The sequence below is a fragment of the Babylonia areolata genome, chromosome 16 (genome assembly GCF_041734735.1).
Source record: "Babylonia areolata isolate BAREFJ2019XMU chromosome 16, ASM4173473v1, whole genome shotgun sequence".
In the NCBI taxonomy this organism is placed as follows: Eukaryota; Metazoa; Mollusca; class Gastropoda; order Neogastropoda; family Buccinidae; genus Babylonia; species Babylonia areolata.
The window spans coordinates 12,468,069-12,475,568 of NC_134891.1; the positions used below are offsets into that span (position 1 = coordinate 12,468,069).

General features: G+C 47.3%; 1 protein-coding gene across 11 annotated transcripts in view; it reads left to right on the forward strand.

Moving 5' to 3' along the window:
- The window catches only part of LOC143291160 (transmembrane and coiled-coil domains protein 2-like), a 218,752-nt gene that overhangs the window by 111,858 nt on the left and 99,394 nt on the right, over positions 1-7,500 (forward strand). The gene's annotated exons all lie outside the window — the stretch shown is intronic.

A 7,500-nucleotide genomic window follows, 5' to 3' on the forward strand; every position in this document is an offset into this window, starting at 1 on the left:
TGTTTGATGTGGTATAGTAAAGTGTTGTGTAGTGTAGTGTGATAATGTGTCGTCGTCTGTTGTTGGATGTGAATAGTCAATGCTTTTTAGTGTGTTTTGATATGTGTCGGGGTTGTGGGTGTTTGGTTGGTGTTAGTTAGTAAAGTGTTGGAGGAGTGTGAAGTCCGTGCAGTGTTGATGCAGGTATGGGGGTTAAGGTTGCTGTAGTGTAGTGTAGTGTGATATGTGTCGTGCTGTGTTTGATGTGGTATAGTAAAGTGTTGTGTAGTGTGATATGTGTCGTGTGTTGTGGTGTTTGATGTGGTATAGTAAAGTGTTGTGTAGTGTAGTGTGATATGTGTCGTGTTGTGGTGTTGGATGTGGTATAGTAAAGTGTTGTGTAGTGTAGTGTGATGTGTCGTGCTGTGTTTGATGTGGTATAGTAAAGTGTTGTGTAGTGTAGTGTGATATGTGTCGTGTTGTGGTGTTGGATGTGGTATAGTAAAGTGTTGTGTAGTGTAGTGTGATGTGTCGTGCTGTGTTTGATGTGGTATAGTAAAGTGTTGTGTAGTGTAGTGTGATGTGTCGTGCTGTGTTTGATGTGGTATAGTAAAGTGTTGTGTAGTGTAGTGTGATATGTGTCGTGCTGTGTTTGATGTGGTATAGTAAAGTGTTGTGTAGTGTAGTGTGATATGTGTTGTGTTGTGGTGTTGGATATGGTATAGTAAAGTGTTGTGTAGTGTAGTGTGATATGTGTCGTTGTGTTGTGGTGTTGGATGTGGTATGGTAAAGTGTTGTGCTAGTGTTTTGTAGTTTTGTGTGTGTATTGTATATATAGTGTATGTGTAGTGTAGTGTGATAGGTGTCGTGTGTTGTGGTTTTTGGGATGTGGTTTAGTAAAGTGTTGTGTAGTGTAGTGTGATATGTGTGTGTGTTGTGGTGTTTGGATGTGGTTTAGTAAAGTGTTGTGTAGTAGTGTGATATGTGTGTGTGTTGTGGTGTTGATGTGGTATAGTAAAGTGTTGTGTAGTGTGATATGTGTTGTGTTGTGGTGTTGGATGTGGTATAGTAAATGTTGTTGTGTAGTGTGATATGTGTGTGTGTTGTAGTGTTTGATGTGTATGGTAAAGTGTGTTAGTGTAGTGTTTTGTAGTGTTAGTGTTTGATGTGTTTAGTAGTGTGTGTAGTTTTAGTGTGATATGTGTCGTGTGTTGTGGTGTTTGATGTGTATAGTAAAGTGCTGTGTAGTGTAGTGTGATATGTGTCGTGTTGTAGTGTTTGATGTGCTATAGTAAAGCGCTGTGTAGTGTAGTGTGATATGTGTCGTGTGTTGTGGTGTTTGATGTGCTATAGTAAAGTGCTGTGTAGTGTAGTGTGATATGTGTCGTGTTGTGGTGTTTGATGTGGTTTAGTAAAGTGTTGTGTAGTGTAGTGTGATGTGTCGTGCTGTGTTTGTGGTGTTGTGTAGTGTGATATGTGTCATGTTGTAGTGTTTGATGTGGTATAGTAAAGTGTTGTGTAGTGTAGTGTGATATGTGATGTGTTGTGGTGTTTGATGTGGTATAGTAAAGTGTTGTGTAGTGTAGTGTGATGTGTCGTGCTGTGTTTGATGTGGTTTAGTAAAGTGTTGTGTAGTGTGATATGTGTCGTGTTGTGGTGTTGGATGTGGTTTAGTAAAGTGTTGTGTAGTGTAGTGTGATATGTGTCGTGTGTTGTGGTGTTTGATGTGGTATAGTAAAGTGTTGTGTAGTGTAGTGTGATATGTGTCATGTTGTGGTGTTGGATGTGGTATAGTAAAGTGTTGTGTAGTGTAGTGTGATATGTGTCGTGTTGTGGTGTTGGATGTGCTATAGTAAAGCGCTGTGTAGTGTAGTGTGATATGTGTCGTGTGTTGTGGTGTTGGATGTGGTATAGTAAAGTGTTGTGTAGTGTAGTGTGATATGTGTCGTGTTGTGGTGTTGGATGTGCAGTGTTTTGTAGTGCAGTGTATTGTATATATATGTAGTGCAGTGTGTAGTGTAGTGTGATATGTGTCGTGTGTTGTGGTGTTTGATGTGGAAAAGTAAAGTGTTGTGTAGTGTAGTGTGATATGTGTCGTGTGTTGTGGTGTTTGATGTGGTTTAGTAAAGTGTTGTGTAGTGTAGTGTGATATGTGTCGTGTGTTGTGGTATTTGATGTGGTATAGTAAAGTGTTGTGTAGTGTAGTGTGATATGTGTCGTGTTGTGGTGTTGGATGTGGTATAGTAAAGTGTTGTGTAGTGTAGTGTGATATGTGTCGTGTTGTGGTGTTGGATGTGGTATAGTAAAGTGTTGTGTAGTGTAGTGTGATTTGTGTCGTGTGTTGTGGTGTTTGATGTGGTATAGTAAAGTGTTGTGTAGTGTAGTGTGATGTGTCGTGTTGTGGTGTTGGATGTGGTATAGTAAAGTGCTGTGTAGTGTAGTGTGATATGTGTCGTGTTGTGGTAATGGATGTGTCATGTGGTGTGGTGTTGTTTACTGGAGTGTACAGTGTAGCGTATCATAGCAGTGTGTGCGATCAGACTCAATACTGAAATTTAACAATCAAAAGGATGTGGACCTCAGGAAGTGGTCAAGTGGTGACAGCGAAACACACAGACACAGACACACACACACACACACACACACACACACACATGCATGCGTGTGTACTACTGCGACCTTAAACAGCACTTGAAACTATTACCCACTGTTGGTCAACCATGTAAAGGACTGTTGCTGTATAACCGTCCTGACGACAAAGGACCTGGTAGAACAACCCCCCACCCCCACTTGTCTTCATGCTGTTATTTTGTTTTGTTTTATTTTATTTCATTTCATTTTAATTTTCTACCTTTTGTAGCTCCAGGTTAGTCATCGTTTGGTCGGTCTGGGAAATTATTTGAGCGCACGTGTGTGGTTCTGAGAGAGACACAGAGAGAGAGATTTATGATGGTTTATTCAGCGAAAATCATTGCACGAAATGAATGAATGATGAATGTGTCCAGTCCAATCCTAACATCGTCGATCAGTTTCTTCGAGTGGTCATGTTATGTTTATGATGATGATCATCATAATATCACACACACATTCTTTGCACAACGATCGAAGTGGAACCTTCACACGTGACGGTGGGTGAGGCAGACGGGCAGGCAGTGGCTGGCAGCAGCGATGTCTGTGATCCTTTCTGCTAGACCCCATGGGCTGCCCTCAGGCACCGACAGTGACGCGTTACGTGTCATTGACTGATAAACGATACTCACCTCAAAGGTGAAGTTTGATGGAGTTGTGGCCTCTGTTCTAAAAATAGATGGATAGCTCATTAGCCAGGAAAGCTGAAGCCAACTGGACGCCATATTGACACTCGTATCTGGCTGTTAGTCCGCTTAGAAGTCATCTGCAAACTGGTGGTAGTTTCTGAACTGTAACCGTACGTGTACCTTTCGATGAATTGGTATTATGCTTGCCCACACGACATGCCATGTTGTGTCTTGATTGATATCTGCCAGTGGTTTATTTACCAAAGTTATTACAGGAAAACAGTGCAGTGACACGTAGCGCAAACTTGCTGTAGAGGCACACACAGGAATGTCAGCTTAACTAACGCCGCGAGCAAGTGAAAGCTTGCCGTGAAGCAGTCATCGTAGCCAGCTGAGCGTTTGGCTACATATACGAAGTTACCGCTTCGCACTGTACTGACACGAGTAGCAAAATGGCTGATTGAACACTTCCGCTGGCTTCAGTTAGCAAAGGGGATCAAGAAGGAATGCGCTGTCCACCTATTTTTAGGGTACAGTCCACCAACCTCTGTCTATGTCCATGGGCACTGCCCAAGAGGTACGGTTGAGTGTGCGAGCCAGCTGCTGGACCGTCAGTTCGTGCCTGGCTGTGCCGGTGACCAGTCACATCACATCACAGCTCGCGTCATTCCAGTTTTTAGTTGTGTGGTGGTCGTCTCGCCGTGTTTTCCAGTTTCAAATCCCTGTCGGGACGCCTGTTGGAAGCAGTACAACTATCCAGTGCAGTATTGAATGAATCTCTTGTGCAGGTCAAATTAATGGTTCCAGCAGGACTTCCTCGCTGGAACCTTAGAGAAACTGAATTAAGAAGTCTGTATTCCGCTTGGTGATTACTGACCTACATTTTGGATTTGGGGTTCCTAAAGGTCAAATCTACGTACTTTTGGGATTGCTAGGTATATCTGTATCTTGTCTGTATGTCTATCTATCTGTCTGTCTGTCTGTAATGATAATGATAATAATGAATATTTGTTGAGCTCTTTCCTCCCTGTCTGTCTATCTATCTGTCTGTCTCTATCTATCTATCTATCTATCTATCTATGTCTGTCTACCTACCTATCTATTTCTTGTCAGTGTGTGTGTGGCGGGGCGTGGTGGTGGTGTGTGTGGTGCTGGATGACCGTGAACTGTGCAGTGACTTGGGATTCAAGTGCACGAGCGTTCGGGAGTGCATAACTGAACGGTTTCCAATTTTTAATTAAAATTTTTTTTTTTTTTTTTTTTTTTAATCCGCGAAACTGGAGAACACGGGATTGGAATGAGTGACACTGTGATTTGAAATTACCTACAGTGATTGCATACAGTGAATGTATATCTGAGAACATTCAGCGACTTTTACATCACCAGAACATTACTTTTGTTGTTGTTGTTGTTGTTGTTGATAGGGCGGTGCAGTGAACAGAAAGTGGAATCGATCAACACACTCAGCTCAGCCTATCCCGTTTTCTTTTTTTCAGCTCATGTTTCAGCATTATCACGGGATTTCCCATGTCTGGTTGAAAGGGTGGGAGACATTGGGGGGGTGGGGGGGTGGGGGGGGGAGAGGCGGGGAAAGGAAGAGAGAAAGGGGCGGATGGAGGGAGAGGAGGGAAAGGGAAGAGAGAAAGGGGGGGGGGGATGGAGAGAGAGGAGGGAAAGGGAAGAGAGAAAGGGGGGGGAGGGAAGAGATGAAGGGGGGGGAGAGGGGGGGAAAGGAAGAGAGAAAGGGGGGTGATGGAGAGAGAGGAGGGAAAGGGAAGAGAGAAAGGGGGGGGATGGAGGGAGAGGGGTGAAAGGGAAGAGAGAAAGGGGGGATGGAGGGAGAGGGGTGAAAGGGAAGAGAGAAAGGGGGGGATGGAGAGAGAGGGGTGAAAGGGAAGAGAGAAAGGGGGGATGGAAGGGAAGAGAGAAAGGGGGGGATGGAGAGAGAGGGGGGGAAAGGAAGAGAGAAAGGGGGGGATGGAGGGAGAGGGGTGAAAGGGAAGAAAGGGGGGATGGAGGGAGAGGGGTGAAAGGGAAGAGAGAAAGGGGGGGATGGAAGGGAAGAGAGAAAGGGGGGGATGGAAAGAGAGGGGTGAAAGGGAAGAGAGAAAGGGGGGGATGGAGAGAGAGGAAGGAAAGGGAAGAGAGAAAGGGGGGGGATGGAGAGAGAGGAAGGAAAGGGAAGAGAGAAAGGGGGGGGTGGATAGAGAGGAAGGAAAGGGAAGAGAGAAAGGGGGGGATGGAGAGAGAGGAGGGAAAGGGAAGAGAGAAAGGGGGGGATGGAGAGAGAGGAGGGAAACGGAAGAGAGAAAGGGGGGGATGGAGAGAGAGGAAGGAAAGGGAAGAGAGAAAGGGGGGGATGGAGAGAGAGGGGTGAAAGGGAAGAGAGAAAGGGGGTGATGGAGAGAGAGGGGTGAAAGGGAAGAGAGAAAGGGGGGGATGGAGAGAGAGGAGGGAAAGGGAAGAGAGAAAGGGGGGGATGGAGAGAGAGGAAGGAAAGGGAAAGAGAGAAAGGGGGGGGATGGAGAGAGAGGGGTGAAAGGGAAGAGAGAAAGGGGGTGATGGAGAGAGAGGGGTGAAAGGGAAGAGAGAAAGGGGGGGATGGAGAGAGAGGAGGGAAACGGAAGAGAGAAAGGGGGGGATGGAGAGAGAGGGGGTAGAAAGAGAAGAGAGAAGTGTGGGGCATTGGATTATGCGAGCGAAAGGCAAAGGGAAGTGACACAGCAGCACGGATTGGAAGTATCTTCTGAAAAGAATATCAGAAGGGGTCGGGATTGGAGACCTGTAGGTAAGCGGGAACAGGAGCAACGAAGAGGAACAAGGCTCTGATAACTGCCGTATGATTGATTAAATCGTCTCAAAACGATTAGCAATAAGTTAAAATGTGGGGATTTTTGGAGGGAAGGGTTAAAGGGAATCAAGAGTAAAAGGGGTGTGGTGTGCGTGAGTTAGTGGGGTTATGAAGGTGGTAGGAGTGTAGGATAGGAGAAACAGGAAAGTGGTATGTAGGAGGGAGTGTGTGGTGTGGGGGTGTGTGGGGGATGTGAGAGAAGGGGTGGAAAAGATAGAGAAGTACAAAGGGGGGGATAGAGAGAGGATAGTGGCAAAGTAATAAAGAATACAGAGGGGGGATGCATCAAAGAGCAATCCCAAACAGAGTGCATTGTCAGCGGGGCCGTTTTTAGGAGGTTCCGGTGAAAGTGGGAGTGAAAGCCCAGAAAGCGAGATCGGGCGTCGGCAATGAAGGATGCACGACAGTGACGGAGTAGAAAGGAAGGAGAGAGGAAACGGGGGTGGAAGGAGAGAGAGGATGGCAAGGGAAAAAGCAGCAGTAGGAGAAAAGGAACAACAAGACAAAAAAAGGGAGTTGGAAGAAAGAGTGAAGGGGGGGAAATCGAATCATTCCAGTGTTGGGGGTAGAAGAGGAAAAAGATAACCAAACAGGTGAGGGGATAGGATGTAGGAGAAGGGGGGGGAAGGAAAGGGGGTGTGGGGGGTGTGTGCGCGGGAGGCGGGCGAAACGCTCTGAGAGAGAACCGAGTCGCGGATGTTAACGTATGGGTGAGAGCGGTGTTGATTATTGAAATAAGTGAGGACAAGGGGGGGATGAGTTACCAGGACCTATTGAGAGGGGGGGGAATGGGAGAGGCATTGGCCGGGGGTGGTGGTGGAGAGGAGGGAAAGAGAAGAGAGAAAGGGGGGGATGGAGGGAGAGGAGGGAAAGGAGGGAAAGGGAAGAGAGAAAGGGGGGATGGAGAGAGAGGAGGGAAAGGGAAGAGAGAAAGGGGGGGATGGAGGAGAGAGAGAGGGAAAGGGAAGAGAGAAAGGGGGGGATGGAGAGAGAGGAGGGAAAGGGAAGAGAGAAAGGGGGGGATGGAGGGAGAGGGGGGGAGGGAAAGAGAGGACAGCGGGGGGATGGAGAGAGAGGGGTGAAAGAAGAGAGAGGAAAAGGGGGGGATGGAGGGAGAGGGGGGAGGGAAAGAGAGAAAGCGGGGGGAGGGAGAGAGAGGGGGGGGAGGGAAGAGATAAAGGGGGGGGGGAGAGAGAAGGGGGAAAGGGAAGAGAGAAGGGGGGGGGGGGAGGGAAGAGATAAGTGGGGGGGAGAGGGGTGAAGGGGAAGAGAGAAAGCGGGGGGAGGGAGAGGGGGGAGGGAAAGGGAAGAGAGAAAGGGGGGGGCTGGAGGGAGAGGGGTGAAAGGAAAGAGAGAAAGCGGGGGGATGGAGAGAGAGGGGGGGAGGGAAGAGATAAAGGGGGGGGGGGAGAG